We start from the raw sequence: 23,580 nt of genomic DNA on the forward strand, positions 1-23,580 counted from the left end.
ATAAGCTAAAATTTACTTTTTAGTTGACTATGTAATAGAAAGAGGACAATTCAAGTTCCCAAGACAGTAGAACATTTATAGGCCAGCCTGTAACATTGATATTGGACACATTCCTCCTCCCACATACTTAGCGAATATTTGATCATAGATCACACCAGCTCACAGCTGACCATTACAGATGCATACTAAACAATATGACTAATACCTATGACAGAAAACAAAACACTGTCCTACACCAACACCCAAACACATCAACAACAAAGTCCCACTCACTCATGTGTTTAAACAATACGTAGGATTTGAGACGTCTCAAGGAAACCAATGTACCGCCATTGTGTACCTGAAGCCAGCCGTGACTGCATTCTAAAACTTGCTAATTACTGTACAGGTATCGTGGATAAACATGTTAATAGTACTTATTTATCTTATGAAGGGGTAAGGACTTTCTGTAGCGACTGGTGCTTATAAACAAGGAATTCGGTGATATTGACATGGGAGAAAGAATTGGAAGTTTTCTTGAGAATCCTTCGACGTATCTACTATTCAAAATATACAAATAAAAAAAAAACTAGATAATTTGTAACCTTGTTTTCATCATTGTGTGTAATTGTACAGTCGTAAGCAAATGCTGGCATGAACAAAGAAAAAAGTATAGGTTTATACCTCAATAATTAATTGAATTCCTATATCGCGGGCTTCACAAACATTCAATCCGTATTAAAAATTGTAGTCTAAAGGTTTACTACAAGTATAATGTATTAAGTGCTGAAATTATTGTGGGTGTAAATAAATTAGTATTTGTTATACGAATAGTTTATTTGTGGGCCTATTAAACAATTGCAAAAGTGTAATTAAATGGATTTAATGGACTTAATATGCAATCCAGTTTACATTAACTTTTTAATGCTTTTTTACGATTATTCGATTTTTTTCGCCGCTAATGGCCTGCCGAATTTCAGCAGGCCATTCAGATTCATTCAGAATCCTTCAAACTTAACCTATTCGCTGTTCACTGCTTGACACAGACCTCCCATATTACCAGAAGGTATCTAATTGTAAAATAATTAGTAACACTTTCAATCCAAATGCCAACATTTTCACTAACGTTTCAGAAACAAATTTCTCCCAACGTCTACCTAAGTACTTGTAAACAAAACAACACAAAACAATTACATAAAGAAACCAGAACAAGTCGGAACAGATAACGATGATATGATTGCCATCATCAGATAGATTACATGTTCTCTATCAGAAAATAAGATCAATTTCGATAAATTATACCTAATACAATTCGTTACTTTCATAGAAAGTTGGCGGACATGCAAGTAGTTGTCGTAACAAGGAAATAGATTAGTCACCTTGAAGACAAGTGACTTTAGGTTTGTCTGAATGCGCGTTTAGGTTCGGTGTCATAAATCTAGGTTAGGTTTTAGAGACTAACTTAGAATAACGTGGCTTTAAACCCAATCGTCGTGTCTAAAAGTGTAGACAAAAGAAAAATAGATATACAGTTAGATAGGCAAATATAGGCAATGATGCGATATAATAATCTTATGTGTATTTATCCTTTTTAGGTACCTACATAATGCTAATAAGATTATTTCATCACCATTTTAACTATGAAACAGATATAATTTTCAGGAACCAATGAAGTTCTATCGCGCTCGATTGGCAAGTCCAGAAAACGACTTAAAACCCGTAGTCTAGACAAAGAAAAACTTAATTTACATCCTTGTAATATTGTATTACAAAATGATACAATATTTTATAAATTGGGTCAATATTCAAGATTAGCAATCACACAAACAACTAAACCTATTTTAATAATAACTCCATATGAAATCTTAAATAGTCATTATCAACAGGATATTGACTTCCTTGAATTAACCTTAAATGTGTCACTATTGATAAAATCTTGAGCAAAACTAATGGGCCTCGAGAATAATAGAGGAAGTCTGTTTTTATACCATTTGTGGGCTAAAGACAAAGATTAATACAGGCTGAAAAAAAAAACTATAAAAAAAGCAAATGACATTTACTGTCATACGCAACAAAGGCCTCAGTGATATTTTACAACACATTTTTCTTGAAAATGATGAAGAGATCAACACTTAACTCTATAATATTTGAAATTATAAATGATATGAAAAAAGGCACTTACTTATAAATATAACATTAGATTAATTTATATTTATAAAGCCGAAAAGTTTGTTTGTGAACGCATTAATCTCAGGAACAGATGATCCGAATTGAAACATACTTTCTGCGTTAGATGGCCCATTTATTGAGGAAGGCTATAGGTTGTATACAATCACGCTATGGTTAATAGTAGCAGAGAAATACCTAAATATGTTAGAAAAAGGGGGAAAAAAGTTATGCAGTCTAAAACTAAAAAAGTCGCGTGCACCAGCTAGTCTCTAATATTAATACTAAAGTTATTTCAACAGAATGCACGTGTAGAAATATAGAGCAAGTAATCAAAGCAAGCAAAGGTAATAGATTTAATTCGGTTAGTCTATCGATTTAGCAATATCATAGATTTCGTAGTTTCGAATGCTGAAATTCTTAATTCAATACTGCAATAGTGATTCGATTGTTGAACATCTGTCTTTACATGTTCCGCGGACATACCACGTCGTTAAAGTTGTTGCAAAAGCGAGAAGGCGCTCTACAAGATATAGAGCATTTTCTCTCTCCCACATATGTAACTGTCTTATTCAAAAAGTTGGTAGGCACCCAGGTGTTTTAGTTCACACAGATCAATTGCAAATTGAAACCAATCGCGTGCACATTGGAAATCCGACCTTGTTGCTCGCTGATAAGGTTGCTATTTATTTGAAGATGTTTCGGCAAAAGTTTAACGATGCTAGTCTGTGATTAGGGTTGTCACTTGATAGTTCATTGTCAATATCCCAATTTTCCCAAGGTTTTTACATTGTTACTTAAATACATGTTACTTGTCTCATAACATGAAATACGATGATACACAATATAGCACGAAACATACACGAAACTATACTGTTAGGTGATGTAGTTCTCCTCTTTGTGTCTCACAGACTGAACTTTCCCTTATAAGTATTTGTAAGAGAGTTCGTACTTGACAAAATTACATGTATTAGACAAATGGAAACTCGAAATTAGTGATGTACCAACCTACAAAGTCTTACTAACCGTAGATTGTTATCTATAAATTATGATCTATCCACTGATGGCGCTAGTGAGGTTTTCTTATTATAGGATAGTAGCTACTGAATTAGTCTAGTAAAATTTGAATTTTTTTTCTTTTTTTTTTCTTCTCCATAAGAATGACGTTTTCAAACCATTAACTTTGTTAATAACGTTTTCAAATTCCTCATGTATCTCTACGGGAAAAGCACCTATTTTATTGTAATAACAAAAACCAAATAGTTATTCCCCATAAAACGCTGATTTAGTAATAAAAAAATACGTTTAGCAGAAAATAGAGTTGTATATTTGACAACCCTAAGTGAAGGTCGATTATCTGGCCGTCACAGTAAGCGAGCACTCTTTTCGCTTTCACTGTTACAATACACCCGATCTTGTTTATTAATACAAACACTGTTGTTTTCAATAGCTCACTCGGTTATTGACCGAACGATGAATGATGAATGAACCATTCATTTGTCATTCATTCTGTTGTTGAGATTAAAAACTGTTTACTGGTTAGACAGTGTTATGAGATTTTTTAATGACGGATCGCTTAATAACTTATTAACTGTGAGAACTTTATTGAACTATTCTTTGCTCTCTTTTACATATGTCGTAACACTCGTAACTAATTTGGCCTCGCGTCTTCATCCGTGTTTTAGTTCCTTTTGGTGAATTTTGGTCGTAGCGAGATTTTATAAAGCCTAGAGCTTACTTTGATATATGGATTATCCAATTAAGATATCTTTCCAATTAAAGAATTTACCTAATTTAATCAGTTTCCGAGATTCAGTGCTACTAACCAAGTAAAAAACTCTTCAAAGATAAACACGAGCTCAGGAATATTCGTAATTAGCAGAACTATATTTCGGCTCGAAATAGAGGAGAGCTGACTGCCAACCATCCACAAACTAGTAATTTTTGCATGCCCTATAAAAGCATGAAAAAATAATATACACACTGTTCAACCTACATAACATAACATCTTATGTATTTACTGCCTATGTGTGACGTGCTATCTATATCTTGCAAATAAAATGAATTTGAATCGACATCCAGGCAGGCAGAAATACTAGCGAAACTGGTATTCACTTTCTTGTTAAATATACTTAGTTTATTATCATAAAGACACAACAACAGAAAAGGAAAGGTAAATTTTAAAATTTGGCGAAAAGTTAGACCAAAACCAAAATTGTTCCAACTGTAAAGCCGAAATGAGCAAAACTCTTTGATAACACCAAGCTTATTATTATAACAAAGTGTCAACCCTGCAGTAAATACTTGCAAATTAGTATTATTATTGTAAGTAGGTAGATATATTATAACCTATTAGGTGCCGATGCTAACGGCTATTGGCTACGGCTTGGAATGCAGTGAAAGTACTCAGCTTGTACACCTGTATAAGTTCATGTAGATTATATTTATCTGATGCATTGTGTTATATTCTAGTATATGTATCTATATTATGTACTTACATACGAGTACGTAGTATAAATAAAAATAAATTTTATAAACACTCATTACTTTGGTTATGTGCACGACGTTTCGCAGGTTCGATCCTTACATATGGCAAGCATTTTTGCGTTTCACGAGCACTTCTTCTGATATTTCTTGTGTACCTATGTAAATTGAATGTTTGTTGTGCGACACAAGGATAGAATACATTAGTGCAAGTCTTTCAAAAAATGAAGAAGAATTATCAATGTGCCACAAAACCTTTTGATGGTTGAACTCATAGACCGACTAAAAAGTGTCTCGATCAATGAATCCAGGCTAAAGATCCAAACCTGATGCAGTCTAGAACACAAAGTACCATTTGAAAGATGAAAAAACAATCAAAAGAACTTCAACCACAAAAATATCTCCAATTCTCCATACCTTTATTTTTTTTTGTTCGGGGTGAAATTCTAATGACTTCAACCCACACCGAGGGCACGGCGAGGGGATATGTCGGACTCCCACCGGCTAAAAACACCCCGGGCCCCTTCAACTGCCTGAGCCAGAGCCACGGGATCGCTCGCGCATGCTTCAGCGCGACTCTGACCGGCCTATGTCCTTTTGGACTTCTTCTCGAAAGGTTAGTTTAAAAGCCAACCCCTCATTATTCGTAAGAACGGACGTGCAGGACGACACGTCCGTCTCCTTCTTGGCCTTTTAGCTGGTTGGATGACAGGGTGCCCTCCCTGCCACCCGCAGGCCCGACCTTACGTTGTCCGTAGGTGTATACAATCAAACATACTTGCATCAAGAATTACGTGTTTGAAACCAACTAGTTTCATCATCTCCCATACAAAATCAAACTTTCCCAACACAATTTTAAGCAAGCTTTAATTACATTTGTTAATCGTATCATCAAAACTAATGTAAGGGGAAACTTGTGTTACTGTTTTCCCTTCCCAATGGGAACTTCCCATACCGCGTGTGTATAGTGATGGCATTGTGTTCGGATACACGTCCAACTGTATGTTATGTAAACGCCTTATGTGAGTAATGTTGTAGTGGATGGTAAGATGAGTGGGTTTGGTATACGAGTATGTGGGTTTTTAAAGAGTTCTGTGATTAAAAAAAGAAATATTTATATTCTAATTGTTTAGTGATCAAAAGATATTATGTTGATTTTTTTGAACTGAGTAACGGCTGAGTTTGTAGAGCATTGCGAAATCTCTTTAAAAAATACAAGAATGATCGTAGTTTATTAAATAATTAATAATTTCAATCAATCTTACAGTATCCGATATGGTCTAGTGGCTAGGATACCTGGCTCTCACCCAGGAGGCTCGGGTTCGATTCCCGGTATCGGAAGATCTTTTTGCATTTTGTTAATGTAGTCAAACACGGAATTTGATTGTTCCCATTGTTTGAATATTACGTAGCAAGTTTAAGTTACGCGTTTCATAATTTTTACTTAACTTTATATTGTTCTTATAAAACGCACACAACTAATCTTGCTTAATCACGAGCCACAGCGGCAATAGAATTTCTTCATAAATTGTTTAATAACCGTAATTTAACTGGTTTGACTGGTGTAAACTAATCGTAGCTAAAGCAATAAAACTATTTGAAGACTTCATAAATGTTGTGTCAGTAATACATAATAAATCATGAATTATTCGTTACTTTCCCAAATCTAATATTTAACAAACTACTTCTGTTCGAAGTTAAAATAACTTTAAAATGAAATACACAAACAATACAAGACAATTTTAAAACAAAAAATTCAAATAAAAAACTATAACACCGCAAAGGTGAACTAATTTCACGCTTGTTTCAAGTGTCATAATTATATTGCGTAACGCCATCTGTTGTTGAGTAGCAGTAAATCATCACTATCGCGACTTTTATCGTGGTTAATAACTAAGAACGGTGGAAGCAATTTAATTGTGCAGCTTCACATCTTGGATCTTTAAAACACGTTATTTGCGAGAAATTACGGTTTTTCAAGCAGTAATTGTTTATAAGTTGTCATTTGTTACAATTGAATTAGATTTTCTTTTCCGTGTCAGACGTGCCGTATGTAATGATTAGCTGTTTAAAAGATTGCTTTGACACCATTTTTAATAGGTACATAAACATTATGAATAAGAAATGAAAACATTGATTACTAAACACACAAACATTAATATAACAGTGAAAATAGTGTAAAATCATCCACAAAGCCTAACATTATCGTGACCAAATGATTTGCAAAGCAATGTCGCCGACTTCGCGGTACATTAAAATACAACTTTAGCAATACAGACAAGTATAACCTTATTCCATTGCAATAGAGGCTACATTGCAACGTGCAACACTTCATTAAATTAGCAAACTTGCAACATTACACTTACAGTTTATGTGAACCTTATGCCTTAAGCTTAAGGTTGGTTTTACAATGTCTTAATGATGTTATGTCAGTACGGAAGTTTGTTTTCTATCTTAGGTGGGAAAGATCTAATCGATTGGTTCATTTGACCTTCCTTGATGAAACTGAGGGTTGTTTAATGTCATTAATGATTATGCTATGGCTACCGGAACTGATTTGACATTTAAATAGTCAGGATGTCAAAACTTAGAACTCTTAAAAGTCAGAATGGTCAACGCGCAAATTGCTTCGCGTTCGATCCCCGCATGCGACAAAAATATTTTTGTGTTCTTTTTTTGTATACTCGATAAGTCTCTGTGTATTATTTCAGATGCCATAAAATAGGTTCTCGAATTTCACCTATGTACCTATCCTATGATATACATAATTATGTATCCTAAAAATATATAAAAATCCAGACAAACCCTCAAGAAAAGTCAATATAGATAAAACTCCGTATAAAGGTCACCCTTTTACCTAATACGACTAAACTAACTAGCTGAGATCTAACCAAGGTGAACGGCACTTAGGAAACGGCATTGTTTGTGACCACAGATTATACAACGCTTTGTAAATAGACCCGCCACCGTCATTAGCTCTGTGGTTTTTACGAATTGGGGCAAAAAATAACGTATTTTGTCGTTGTATTACACAAGTCATTTTAAATACTGGTTTATTTTATTCGTCTATTTAAAATGAATTGTAATATTTAATTATCGAAATCGAAAATTTGTGTGAATCTTTCTTACTTCTGCCGAGTAAAAGGACTCGACCAATTTTGATATTTTTTTTGTTAGAAGGTAGCTTTGATTTTTGCATCTAAAACTGAGATAAAAACCACGCTTTAAATAGCTCAGACGGGAATTGAACCTGCATCTCCGCGCTTAAAGCAGCCCTGTTGCCATAGAGAATAGTTACGTTTCAGACTAGGTACGCAAAATATTCTAGCAGTAATTACCTAATGTCTAGGCAAATGAAACGTCAAATAGTGTCAAGAAATTATTCTAGTTTAATTTTTGGTTATTACAAAATAATTCAAACTGTGCAAGATGCGCTCATGTAACTATGAAAGATTTCATTATTTGCTTCATTTGTTACAGTTTTCTGTATTTCAGTTGTGTCAACATTGCTTCGTCATAGCCTCGAATGGACCAATATGACAATAAAGTATTTATTTATGTGTTATAACATAAACAATACTTGTACTAGTTTCTATTTAAATTCCATTAATTTGTCACTTTAAGCGTAGTGATAGATTAAATATTTTCAAATTCGGCAGTGTTTTATGTAATGATGAATTAAAAAAGAATATTTATTTATTTGTGTAGTCTCTACTTTAAAATAAATCAATCATTTAAAAGCACATACATTATTTTATTAAATTAATCGGCTGCCATCACCATTATTTTTTCAAGCATTCTCAAAACCACACATCATTCACATAATCTAAAAATAAATTCAAATAAAGAATGCAAACATTCCAAATTCGAATTACGTAAAGCATACTCATCTTCATTCCGCATCTCACGGCCTAACAATTAAAATCATTTATACAAATCGAATCTCATAATCAATTTAAATAAAGAACGCAAATATTCTAATTTCAAATTACGTAACATACCTAGCGTCGGTTATGACACTATTCAAATAATTCCGATTGCTAAATCTATATCGATTTACAAATTAACATACGTAATCGAATTGGTCGAGTCTGTCTGTTCGTATTATTGTATCGTTTATTTGGTAAAGCAATGTTACACTCAAACATTTTTTGGTAGACTATAAAATCGCGGCTTTCTACTTTCTTTCTTTCTTTACCTGCTTAAACAATTGATGTGTTATGCTGTCTTCCAAAGACTTGTAGAGGACTGTTTTTGAGATTAGGTACCAAAGCCTTCATGAGATTTTCAAGTCACAGACCATTTTATATTCGGTATGTGTACAAATGCTCACCCATCCAAAGTCTGACTGCGCCTACCTCAGTTAAGCCTCCGTTATCAGTTAATATTATATTGTAGAAGCAACATAAGTCATAAGGTAAGTTATAAATACTGCGCGATGTTTCTCAATATGTTTTGAAACTGATCGCTTTGTAAAAGGTATTATTATAGTTTTAACTTTCAAATGAATTGACTTCTCGGTTAATAATGATTGTAAGATTAAGACTGATTTGAATCGTTGCATATTGGTTAAATGTCAGTTGAGGTCAGCTTCAGATATGTTTTTATAACATTTCGATAGTTAAGACAATAAAAAGCTCATACATACATATTATGTCCACTAGTTAAATAAATAGTTTTTTAAGTCAATTGACATTAATATTATGTAAAGAACCGAAATAGTTATAATAATTTGTAAAAAATAAAAACATTTTATCATCAGTCAATTAATTCTGTATCCATTTCTATTTTTTTACAACTTTATATGCAAGGGCTTAAAAGTAATCAATATATCAAGTTATTTTACTAACATATAATATACATAATATCGATGCATTTGCTAAACAACAAATAAAAACGAACAACGGTCCAATAACAAACAATTTGAATCGTTCGAATAACTTCATTTAACACGTTATAAAAATAAAAATAATTGTTACAGTTCCATATTTGAGGTTAACGAACGAATTTCGAATAAAACGGTTGAATTTCTTAATTTGAATCGATTACATTTATATATAAATATACTGTTATAATTTTACATATTTCAATTTAAGTTTTAGATAGCGGATAAAACAAGAGCCAGCCTACTAATTGTCTTAAAATTTGTTTGCAATAAAAAGTCGTCAAAAAGTACGACAACAAAAATTCATCTACCTAATACTGATGGCAGGCAACAAGCTTCCACAAGATTTCTGCCGAGTATTACGGCTTATACAAGTTAAAAATACATAATCACTTTTAGAGCTGGTTCCGTAAGTAAAGCTAATCAGTAAACAGTAGAAAATTCCCATTTACTGGTACATACAATACAAACGAATGCTAACAAATAGAATTAGTAAGAGTTTATGAATGAGAGAAACTCAATAGGGCGGTCAATACGCGAATATACTACCTGCCGTGTGACAGTAGGGCTGTCAACAAACAAATATTTTAATTAATTTATTTTTCGACCTTCTCAGGAGTGTATCAAGTGTTTAGTTTATTATAGTACGGGATTTAAGCATTTTATACACTTTAAGCTTTACATTTACTTTAGCTTCAGCAGTTAAATATACACAATTCATGTGAACTTAATAAGTACTCAGTATACAGTACTTATGTATTTCATATACTTACCTACACTATATGAGTTTAAGTTCTATGTATAACCATTCTCACTTAGTAATTAGTATGCCCATTTCATTACTTTGAAACGTTCTAGTTTTATTTAGAGCTGTAGCTTGCATTTCTTCCTTTCATCGCTTTCTTCGTGCCAGCCCTACAACCGATGAATACTCGAAAACACTTTCGCTGGCAAACATTGACGCAACAAGACGTGGAGTTATGCGAGTACATGCGAACCAAAGAGTACAGTTTATCAGAATCACTGATAAAGGGTCTCTAGACTGAGATAGTCAAACCGTTTGATTCAAACTTAGAACTGTCGTCAAGTGAGATTTAAAAGACGATCAAAACTACGTTCTAGAATTTAATTGTAAGTCACGTGATGTGCAAATAAGTACTTTATTTGTGTAGGCGGTTTTAAAAAAAGAATACTATCTTCGTGCAATTATCAAGTGGAGGTAGAGGTTTGTTGTTTCTATATCGGTAAATAAGTATTGGTTGCCATGGCAACCCCAATTAAATAAGCCAAATTATTGTAAGAATTTATGAATGTCAAGTGGACCTTGATTTTTTTTATTATAACGAAAAACGTAATTTAAAGCAGCCTAAGGCTTATAAACTAGATCATTATATTTCGGCGTAATTAATAAATACTTGTTTAAATAAATTATGTGTTAAATATAGAATTACAAATTACGTACTATAAATCAGTGAAAAGTATAAATAAAACATTTTAAATGTTCTTGTTTGACGGTTATTTTAAAAGCTCCTTGACATGCGTAATTAAAATCATAAATAATTGATCCATAAAACTACAGCGTCGTATATCCAAACTGATTTTAAAGAGGACGCCATTTTGAAACCTAATTATTATTTTTAGCTACTCGATAACAGATGGCGCTAAAACCAATTTTAATTTTCGTTCTTTCAAATTCAAATTCGCAATTGGAAAGCGCGACGGTTAGGAAGTGGGACGTACGTGAGATTGCCGGACGCGGCGAAAAGTGCTCACAAAAATTGAAGAAAGGAATTTCTTTACATGTTTTTTGTTTATATAGAAACGTAAGAAAGTGTGAATATTTATTTCGAGTATTCGAGTATACCGTGAGTTTTTGGATACCTAACACTATTTTTATCTAACCTAACATTTCAAATATTACGTGTTTTACGTTTTCTCTTCATTATTTAACGTAAACTTTTAAATGCCTTAGGTACTCTTCCGTATAATGTCACATTCTTGCAAAATTTTCTCAGTGTTGCAAGCTTGTAATTAAAATCTCGTGACCTCACCCCTGCCGTTATCAACGGTACTAAAAGCACTTATTTAACAATGGCTGAACAGATCTAATTACTTTGAATTGTCCCCGATCGTATCTGAAAGTATTGTTGTGGCAACACTGATTGCAATCCGCGGTAAACATGTGAAAGCTTGTGACAATGATTAGATGGTTTTATAGTCTGCGGCCGTTATTTTGTTATTAGATATTGTTTAGTTTATTGTAACCGTAAAATTGATACATTATAAATTATTGTTGAAAGTGTAGTAAACACGATGGACATTATTATACGGTAATAAAAGTTAACCTATAAATGTATTGAAAGTTGACTTGTATGATACGGTGTAAAACTCGCGGTTACAAATTTTAGTATGATGATATACTTTACGTGACGAATTATAACTAATTCATGTTTCATTTTCTTTTTTTAAATGGCATACTCTCGGGACCCGGACTACGGAATTTACAAACTACCAAATTAACTAACTGACGAAAGTTGTTTTTCAAATATGGAATAATAGCGCAAACGTGAAATTCAATTTTTTCGATAGATTTATTGAGAACAGTCGTAAATAATATTTGATTTACTATTGAATATCGCAACAACAAGAATTTATCGGACACGCGACATTAGGCCGCACCCACGGCATAGCATAGAAATGTAAAGGTCCGTTCACATGTACCGACTCGGAGCTGAGAATGGATTTTTGAATCTAGTACAATTTTACTATTGATTAAGTGACTGAATTACTTACTGATAATGTTTGAACGTAAACCTAACTGTCAAATAGAATGCCGCTCGAATGTAGGCGTAGGCCCGTAGCCACGCTGACTTTGTTATTGTCAAATGTAAAATTTGAGTATCTAATAAGACGCTACGACTTACGTATTGGTATTCTTAAGGTTGTGGATTACTGATAACGTAACACAAGGCTTTGAGTGGCATTTTTCTTCCAATCGCCCCATATAATTTGAAGACGCGGCGATAGAGCTATTTGCGAATATAATAAATAAATAGTGATCAAACATTCAACATGAACTTCTTCTAAACATGCAAAATGTAATTAGCTACAAGTTGAATTAGCAAAATACGATGCAAATGGTTCCGAATGCTTCCCTTACATCCGCGTTTGACTCCAGTCTGTGTGAACCGACCCTAAAGGCAAACAAAACAAGAAGATCACCGCCCACCTGTCTGTCTCCGATACTTTCGATTTCATACAACTTCACGGTCATATTAACTTGGAATGAGGACTGAGTAGAGGTCTCAGTGGTATGCAACCACCAAAACAAAAATGAATTGTGTATTAAGAAAGGGCAAAAGGTTCTTATGAAAATCTTGAGCTTGTAAGCTCAATTGCGGTCTTAGAACAACATCAAGAGATCTCGGTTTGAAGAAACGCTTTATCCAAACGTTACCCATCAGACTTTAGGCTGACTCATCGCCTTTTATTCCGGAGAGGAAATCGTCATATCCTTCTCCCGCTTTGGGTTAAACGTAAATGAGTGTCAATGTTTTACTGAGCAAAATACACCGATGTTTGTCTTTAACTTGCGCTCTTACTATAAGGTCTAGCTTACCTGTCATATAGTTGTCATTTGGTATTATCACTAACTTGGGATCAGTAGTTTTTATCTGAAGCCGATTATACGTTATTGTTCTTAAAAAAATCGTATCGCTTTTCACACAATCTATCCATCAGTAGTCAGAAACACAATTGTTTGTAATTACACTAAGCTAAGAAGGCTGGTCTATATTTTGCCCAAAGAATTAGCATTGCCATACAACGTGGCAATGCAGCCAGCCTTCTGGGCACGTTTCCCGACTTTGGCAGGGATGAGGATATCTTTTTCGACGCTTTGTAAATAATGCATATTTTTCTTTTTATATTATATAGCTTTCAAAATGTAAATATTAGTTTAGTTTAGTTCATAGTTATGAAGAATATTAATTAAATTGATTACACTAAGTTATTTTTATACATTTCATTCCCATTTAATTTATTTTCTTTATAAAAAACGACTCCTGCAGTAAGGAATTTAATTCCTTGTGCCGCAGGGTGTTTACAAACATATAAATCACATGCGCACTGACACCCAAACTCAGAACAAGCATTCGTGGATCACACACATGCTTGTCCTACGCGGGGATCGAACCCGCGACACGATGCGCACAGTGAGTTTAGTTTGGTGACCTCAACCACTCGGCTATCCGTGCACATTGTAGTTAGAACAGAGGTAGATCCCAAAAGTCGAGAATACACATTACATGAAACAGTTGTAGCACATACAAGACGAAACAACATCAACTAGCTCCAGGCGTTACCTGTCAACAGTTGTTATAACTATTATTATAAATAGGAAAGTTACATCCACGTATGTTGTTAAAATGTCACGGTTAAACATTGAATGGAATATTAATTAATACATACTGTGACGAATTTTCATACATTGTTGTAAGTGTTAAATAATGCAGTTTGCACATTTTATTGATTATGTCATGTCAGTTTTTCTATGTAAGGTAATTTGATTTTGTTAACATACTTTTAGCAGATATATAGGAAGCAAATATGACTTATATGACTATAAGAACTGCAGTTTTTATTTTTCCCAAAATGATGGTCACCAGAAACAGCGTATATTTTTTGTCTGGGGCTGTTGCCTACCTATTATTTGCAACAATGTAACAGGATCATCATCATCGGCCAAGCCTTTTCCCAACTATGTTGGGGTCGGCTACCAGTCTAACCGGTTTCAGCTAAGTACCAGTGTTTTACAAGGAGCGACTGCCTATCTGACCTACTCAACCCAGTTACCTGGGCAACACGATACCCCTTGGTTAGACTGGTTGTCAGACTTTTCAAGCTTCTGACTACCTGTAACGACTGTCAAAGATGTAGGAGTAACAGCCGGGACCCACAATTTAACGTGCCTTCCGAAATACGGAGGAACTCGTTATGACAAAGATGGTCACCCATTTACGGACCAACCGCGTCAAGCATAGCTTATCCTGTGATCGATTCACTTATGTGGTTATAGCTTAGCCACGAGCTAAGCAACAATGTAACAGGATACAGGATAAAGAAAACGCAATGAAACAGTATTAGATTGTTTTACTGTAATATTTCTCGAAACACAATAAAAGTGCTATGAGAGAGTTCAGAGATATGAAAGTTAACGACAATGATATATTTCTTTAAGTATTAATACCTGCTACTCTGCAACTCAATCACAATTAGCATTTAATGTTAAGATACAATATTACTGTTTTGAGAACAGATTGATTATAATCTTTCATTGAGCCATTGTATTTCTAATCACTGGACTGCAAGAAAATACTTGTGTTTATTAAACATTCAAGCAAGCATTAAATGTTATATGTATAACAAGTTTCTTTGACAATGATTCGTGAACTGTAATGTTTTAATATCACGGTTAAGAGACTAGCAGACCAGCAGAGTATTTTTTTACCCAAAAATATTGTGGCTTTCTAATGGTACAATAATTTTCAAAATGTATTCAGTAGGTCCACTGATTACTTCTTCTTGTCTCAATCTCTAAAATCCTCTTGTATTTCCAATACCTATGTACTATGATTTATCAATGAATGCATGGAAAGCCGACTACCTAGTAATACCTAGGCCTAATACCTAGGCCTCAACGAGAAATTCGCTGTCCGTGCACGATGTTCGATCCCCGCGTTGCACAAGCATTTGTGTTATCCAGAAATCTGGATGTCTTCGTGCATGTGACTTGAATATTTGTGAAAAGTCCTCTACCGAAAGACTATATTCCTTGGTACAAGATCCATTCATGAAGATATTTCTTCATTATTTCGCAACTTGATTGCATTATTTTTGCCGGCATTCACGGTATTGGTTTCACACAAAGTGTTATAAACCTTATCAATTATATCACACTACGCACCAGTACCAAGTACCAACACAGTTGTTATAGTATCTACTGGTACAATAATACTATTACTACTGATTGATAAACCTTAATTCTACTATATGAACGGTATTTGACGTCGAAATTATTTTAATATCTGTTTTTTTTTATACATTCACTTAGAAACGATGCATTACCGATCTAGAGACATTTTCTGCCGTTTTAGATGTCATTCTCATGGAGAACTGGTCACAATTCCGAAGTGTAGCTTCAAAGAATCACTCGTATATGTATAGGAAACTGACATTTCTGAACTACATGACAGATCAAAGATATTGTTTTAACAACAACAAACCTCCAGCCAAATCAAATGAAAGACCATACCAAACTTGATGAAATTTTTATGTTGCCAAATGACAGCTGTTCACATGAAATAAAAATACAGACGAATTAAGAACCTCCCCATTTTGAGGTCGGTTAACAAGAAATGTCAATTCCATTCATTAGTGCAATTTCTGTCACCGTTAACGACGTTAGAAGTGTCACTTAACTATAAATGCAGAACTAAGTGCGTAATACCTTCATATTCGATGTATGCTTTCACATGCCGCCATCATTATCTAATACAATTGTGTTTTATTTGCGCTCTCCCAATTAAATAAATGTTTATATCGCATCGCCTTTCTCTCATTATTGAAGACGTCGTTTACTTGTTGCCAGTTAAGCGTCTGTTAAGTATGTACTTACGTGGAGGACTTGCGATGTCAGAATGTTACTATCATCATCTTCAGTTCTTTTCTTTATGCCATTGTTACATTAGTTAAGTTAATACTGAATTATAGAACTTTAGATAAACGATAAACTAAAAAGGCCTAATGGATAAAAAAAATTGTTTCGTACATTATGGGGTGGTGTAGGAAGCGGTGGGATACAGTAGGCTAGATAAAAATAAATGGTCTAATAAAGAGGTTTGGACAAATTTTCATGATAAGATGAAGGTACACTTTTCCCCTTAGCGCAGGACAGCACAGTTGTTCAATTCATAGAAAACTGAAAGTAAGCCCGATATTCCTACATCTTTCAAGACTGGTATAAATTACATCGTTAACCACAACAATTAGATACACGCATAAACCATAAACAAATACTATTCATATTAATTCTCGCAAGGCATCGATATGACGTAACAGTTATAGTTTTGTTTACGCAATAACTTTCAGCTTTGGTTACAGAACCATTAACCGTCCCTTAGCGATAAATTAGCAAGGGTTTTTATATCATTTGAGACTGTTTTTTTGTCGAAAGTAATTTCGAATTTGAAACTGCTTTATGCTTGTCTTAAAGTAATTAAGATGCTTATCTGCTTACTCTTAAAGAAGTCGCAGTTCTATGAACATACTCAATACTCAATCATTTATTGCATTCCATATGTTACAGAGATGGTGGAAAATAAATAGCAGTTAGAGTTCAATATGGACCCGGTTGGGCACGCAAAAAATATAGGAGAGAGGAAGAGGGCAGAATAGCAATTTAGGCAAATTAATATTGCCATAAATAATAATTTGTCCCTCTAGAATGCTCTAGGTAAACAACAATCTTAGAATCATTAACATCAACAGAAAACACTCGAATGTATGGAAATGACAGATCAAAGTCACGAGGCAAATCAAAACGAAATGTCATTTCCATACATTGGTATTGGATATATCATTACAGCGAGATTTGTTGTTATTATACGCCAAGCAATCAGAGATCACCTTCCACTCATCAACATCAACAATACAATTTGGTCTGGAGTCCAGGAGTGACCTCCAATATCTAAATTCGTTTGTATTTTGTTTTACGCAGTAGTTGATCGTTCGCTTTTCCTATTCTATATAATATTGTTCTCACATCACCTCGGAAGAGAAAGCTGTGTCACCAATGAGGCGAGTGATTAATTTGTATTGTTTTCTCATTTTGTTTCTTCATTCTTTAGCCTGTAGGGCGATTCTTAATAACAGTTACCTCACAAACTTTCACAAGTCTCGCTTCGCATGTCACACCTTAAATTACTAGTTAAATAGTACTTATAAATGTGATACTTTGTGTGATGGTTGTGAGGAATCAGTCTGTCTTGTAACCGTTGTTTTCATCAATATTTGAAATTTGGCAAGGACACCCCAATCTTTAATATTTTTTGAGTTAAGTGATATCTGTGACGATCCAGCAATTCGTTAACCAATAATTTACTCATAACATGATAACTATTATTTGACACACCGAGCTCAAGTCGATCTAGGTTGGTTTTCATAAACTATCATTTTTCATCCTGAAGTACAGGAGTTGCATGACGAGCATATGTGTCAGGATTTGGCAATAAGAAATAATAATAACACCAATGCAGGGCAAAAACCTCTTGCCTAACATCACACACTACTTAACCCACAAAAGAATGCCCTGTTAACAAGCAACAAAGTAATTAATAAGCCATTAAAATTCTAGGTTTAATAATGCACGGCAAACTATTCATAATTTCCGCGTATTTCATCTCTGTTCCCGATTCGGGCCGTAAAAGTCTCGATGTTATAGTAACGGCTGTAGCACCATAAACGTAATCACTGACTTGCGTAAGTCTTTACAGGTGCCCATCGGGCCCTGTTGCAGCGGAGTCACGGAATATCGAGACGTATTGTTGAGTTTTTTGCAAAAAGTTATTTGGAAGGTGAGATTTGAAAGTCACTGAGTTTTATAGCTTCTGTATTCTGTATAATAGACAAATTTGCGATAAATTTTGAGTTAGAAGACGGTTATTTTGCATACCTACACATATTCATGTCTTGCCAAATTATGACGATCCTTTTTCTACTCAATTAGCTAAGCTTCAGTTGTGACTGCAAAAACATTCTCAAAATTACTTTATTTGTAGATGGTATTTGTATTTAATCTTTCCATACCTCAACAGCTTCTGGAAACATAGAGTAATACCCCAGAAATGAACCAACCAACTCACAACACTAACAATGTCATGAATCAAGAATTGTTTAGAACTTGAATCCATTGTTCATTGATCAACAAGTGGCACAAAATGCTCAAAGTGAAATATTCAAAATATGAAGGTCGAGGCATCCAACGGATTACCAAAGAGGTTCTTAATTACAGACAATGCTCATCCCACGCAACGCGTAGCCTACTAACGTGAAGGTTGAATCGTAAGAGGTCGTTATGTGACACAACGTAATTCGACATGCAGTGAGTAGACTGGTTTTGATCGTAAATGGGGATTTGTAGCTGATGTGACAATTTTGAAAGATTGTGGAGCTTTGGATTGAAATATGGAGAGAACTGGAGGATTATTGGGATGTCTTCAACCTTAACCCCACAGCAATTAGGATGTGGTGACGGGTGGGTGGCTATAGTGTAATCAGAAGTAGAAAAGACTTGGCTTTCTTATTGGAATATGAAAATAAATTGCCGTGATTGAAAATGTAACTGGTAAATGCAAAAATAAATAATAAGTAAGTGCAAAGTGTATGTGAGCGTCGTATGTGGTTTAATAATCTGCAAATAAGAATAAAGTTACTAGGACGTTCCACTTTCTGCCAGCCAGACGTTTGGCTTTTTCTTTTAAAGTCTGTTAAACATCCAAAATTCTTCATGTCTAGTGTTCAAACCGTACTATCAAAAGTCTTGGAGGAAAACGAAATGACCTCACCTGACCAGTTTAGTGAAATTTGGCTTCAACGAAAACGAGTAATACAAGCTTACAGGTTGCAATAAAATATTTTTCGAAAGGTACGCAATGTCGCAAGGTGATCTAGAAATACTGATATTATGAGAAATCTGTTATTTATGTAATATTTTGATTTATGACCACAAGCGTAACATGGGTAAAGGTCGACGTATACTTCATACTTCGGAAAGTTTTTGTGACTCTAATCATTGATAAATTATGTAGCTATTGATTAATCGGCTGCATTAGAACTTTCCCTTGGTTATAAAAAGGTGATGACAAAAGATTTGAAGTATGAGTTAGTGAGGTCAGGAATTTATGATAGGAAAGTCGATAAGCATGGAATTCTGTGCCTAATTTACCAACAGACATTAGTAGGTATTCTTAAGGCAATCCTCTCGTTGCAGTTTTGGAAGCGACACACATAGCAGCGGAGAAGTGTGAGCTCTTTAACTGATGCAACTCACAAAAATGCTGCTTTGACAACTGACAATAAGCCACAGATGTCCAGGCAACTATTTCAGGCAGAATTCTAAACTGTCTATCAGTCAGGTCAAAAGAGATTGATCTTGAAATACTTATTCAGTTTGTTTAGCGATGCGATGACAAATAATATCTCACACATCTACATGATCTTGCCAGTTATGTGTTGCGTATGTAGTTTTTGTCACGTTTTTATCAATGCCGGTGTAGAGCCGTGACTGTTCATATAAATATAGGATTTTCCTACTTGTATATTTACATTAACAATCACACGAATCTAGGCTTAGCTTGCAAGGTAGATAGATCGCGTGAACTTAAAGAATGCTAGATACGTACGTTGAGCTGATGATAGAATTGTTGAAATTCTTTGATGTTTTGGACTTTGATCTAGGTACAAACGTGTTGTAGGTACACCCTGTTACATATTACCTATATATTATAATATATCGATATACATATTATATCTACCTGGGCCAATAATTGGGAATTCAGTACGGTACAGAAAACACACGGTCGATATATTATATTTCCAATGATTTTGTTAGCAAAATGCTTTGGAGAATACTAATAGTTTCAAGTTTAATCCAATTTCCATTCATTCATCAGCCATAGTAAATAGCAGAATTGAGACCCTGTAATCAGTAGACACATGAATTATGCCTCGAATATGTGTACCGATTAACAATCACAAAACCATAGGTACAAATTGTGGCTACAATTATCGCAACACCACAGCTTAGCATAAGCCCTTTTTACAATTTACCAATGGTTGGTCAATCAGCTGAGAATTCTCACGGCATGCTTATAATGTAACAATAACCATACGTTTTTTGTTGTATTGGGAAATGGTCATATTTGATCTATTTTGTTCGTATTCAGTTGGGGTAATATTACGGAAATTTTAGTGTAAGGAGAAATTCGGCAACGTTGTCATCCATTCGGCGATGGGCACTATACCTATGTATAGTAATGACGGGCAAACTTGATTGTTAATTATTATCTTTTTGTTATCTTAGAGGCTTTTGAGTTCTCTTAAGATGAAATAGGTTTAATAATCCTAACTTTGAGTCGTTTTTCTCTGTAAAAAAAGCCTTAAACATCTGGAGAAAGATCATAATTAAAAAGTGTTTTTTGTAATATGATATGTTTTAAATTGAATGATGTATTTTTTTCATCGAAACATTTCGATCCATCACTTTATAATAGTCTCTCAATAATTGTTTTAAGTAACAAATACCAATTTCCGTTGCCAAACCCAATCAATTAAACAAAAAAAAATATTCCTATGAGAAAATTTAAAGTTGAGACATCTTCTAGAAGTTAATAAGGCCAAGGTTATGTAGTAATCATAAAAGTTATTTAGTCATTACCCATACGATTAGATCTTCAATATTTACACATATAAACATATAATTATGTGCCGAACCTTTGCTGTTTGACCCGACATAAAAACCGTCGTACAACGTGTGAGTTAATAATAAACTTAAATGATGATGGAAAAACGTTATTATGAGCTAAAGTATTTTTAAAATGACTGAGCAATGCAGTTTAGTTTATATAAAATGTTGTCACTAAAAATGTTTTCTGTGCGTTTTAAATTTTGTATTAAAAAAAAACATTTTTATTCGTATCGTCGCAGCTATGATCTATACTAATATTTAATATTTAATTTAGCTGAAGAGTTTGTTTGTTTGAACGCGCTAATCTCAGGAACTACTCTGGTCCAAATCGAAAAATTATTTTTGAGTTGAATGGACCATTAATCGAGGAAGGCTTTATTTCTTCTTCTTTTTTTATAAACCATCACGCTGCGACTAATAGGAGCGAAGATACAATGGAAAATGTGAAAAAAACAGGGCATTATGAATCATAACTTATATCTTCTACCCACAGAGACGAAGTCGCGGGCAACAGCTATTTATTTTAATAAAAATACATTAGTGCCAGAAAAACTTCCAATATTTAGAACAATAATTAAAAAAAGAAACGTACTTTAAAATTCCGTCACAGCAAAACAAATTAATAAAACAAACAGTACATATACAAAAACGCGAATAAATCTGGCCTTAGACTGACCTTAACTCGTTTAAGAATATTGTTAGCCTACACCAAAACAGCAAGCTACATTGATAATCAAACGAAAATCAACCTTAATCCATTGCTATAAGAACTATAAGTAAAATTACATAAGTCCTAAGTTGTACAACTATTTCAAAAGAAGTTAACACCATCCGTTTGTAAATTCGATAGATGGCCTACAGATAACATAACGGTTCTTGTTTTGTGTTACCTTAGATTAAATAAGATAAAAAAAAACAATGAGCGAAATAAATTACAAACAAAATTCACACTTACATCCTTTTTCTATCCAACACGATCTGCAACAAAGAGAAAAACGTAAATTAATTTACTGCCAATGGAGTTGTAAGAGTATTATGTAATATAATGTCTCCATACATTAAATTAAATGATAAATTACCTATTGTATACATTTAAATTACGACTTGACAATTTCAATAATTGAACAGTACTACATCTACTTGTCAATAGATGGCGTTGAAATCAATTTTGACAGCAATCTATTTGTGGAATGTCGCTCACATTGTGAGTTGTGAAAATGTTTAGCGATTTAATTACAGGTTCTATTACTATTTATGAATGTAAACAAATAGATACCGTGATACAGACGTGGGCTGATTTGTAAATACATTTCATTGTTCAAACTGATGGGATTTGCATACGCGTTAACATTTCGCAATCGACGCCAGGTGCGTATAGATTGATCGTTGCAACACAAAACAAGAGGCGGACAGATTTCATGGCCTAGTGTAATAAGAAAAAGTTGGGAGTAATTGTATATCATTAGAAAAAAGAAAAATAATAACAAAAACATAGAAAGAAGAAAAAAATGCCCCGGGTGAGGATCGAACTCACGACCTTAAGATTATGAGACTTACGCGCTGCCTACTGCGCTACCGAGGCTGGTGACTACAATTTTAAAATAGCTGTTTGTAACATGAAGTTTTTGCGAATATATGCATACAAAAATAAAATCATTTTCTTCAACAATTCGCATTCGTCCATGTTACGAGAATCAATAACGAGTAAAAAAAAATTGTTACTTTATTCATTTATTTTTAACTCCAATTTTTACTGTACGGCTGTGAGTATGAAATATGATATTGTTAATTAAATACTAAATTTCAACTAACTTAAAGATTTATCAAAGCCCCAAACGATTCTCGGAATGCAGTTTGTCATGTTTACTGCGAGTTAAACATTTTGAAACGTCTAATTTATTACTGACAAATTATAATCTGTGTTTAAATTACAAATATGCGTGTGTTTATAATACGTTATTTATTTCTGCATTACAGAATATTATAAATAACGATTTGTAAGCGAAAAAACCTGCAACAAGCCGCGGCACTTTTTTCCTTTCCCAAATCGGTCCAAGTAACGGTAGATTATTAAAAAAAGCTTAAAAAAAAGCTTATCTAACATCCATTTTACATCTGTGTAAAATTATATACATACATAATTTTAAATAACTTAATAAATATTTACTCTCAATTATGACTTTTAAACTTTGAATTGAAATGTATAAAATTATAATAGAAGCTAAAAAGTTTAATTTATTTATTTCAAACGAACTCTTGTCAGTACCGGCTGTATAAATCGAACTCTGTGCACGTAACAACATGTCACTTTCACAGGGTAATTATGTCGGCCATCTTTGTTTCCTAGTGACGTATTGTCTTATTGGTTAGAAAGTGCTGTCACCGGCTAGTGTGCAATATCGATTACAAGATTATTGTTTTATGCGAGTTATAAATAAATATTGTTTCAGAATTTAATGGACCGTCTAATCGGCGTGTTTCGCGACTTCTAATGCTTGTCAGAGAAAAGTGTGAAAACATAATATTAATGTTATTTTATTTT

At 33.8% G+C, this 23,580-nt stretch overlaps 1 protein-coding gene and 2 non-coding genes across 4 annotated transcripts in view; 1 reads left to right on the forward strand and 2 right to left on the reverse strand.

Annotated features, from left to right (window-relative positions):
- The window catches only part of LOC113502811, a 71,492-nt gene that overhangs the window by 29,204 nt on the left and 18,708 nt on the right, over window positions 1-23,580 (reverse strand). For both annotated transcript variants that reach the window (XM_026884512.1, XM_026884513.1), the window contains exon 2: window positions 21,994-22,016. The gene's annotated coding sequence lies outside the window, so the exon portion shown is untranslated. The remainder of the gene's footprint in view (window positions 1-21,993; window positions 22,017-23,580) is intronic.
- On the forward strand, window positions 5,899-5,970 carry Trnae-cuc. Its single transcript has one exon. It is a non-coding gene; the product is annotated as a tRNA-Glu (tRNA).
- Window positions 22,548-22,620, reverse strand: Trnam-cau. Its single transcript has one exon. It is a non-coding gene; the product is annotated as a tRNA-Met (tRNA).

The sequence above is a fragment of the Trichoplusia ni genome, chromosome 18, assembly GCF_003590095.1.
Source record: "Trichoplusia ni isolate ovarian cell line Hi5 chromosome 18, tn1, whole genome shotgun sequence".
Classification (NCBI taxonomy): Eukaryota; Metazoa; Arthropoda; class Insecta; order Lepidoptera; family Noctuidae; genus Trichoplusia; species Trichoplusia ni.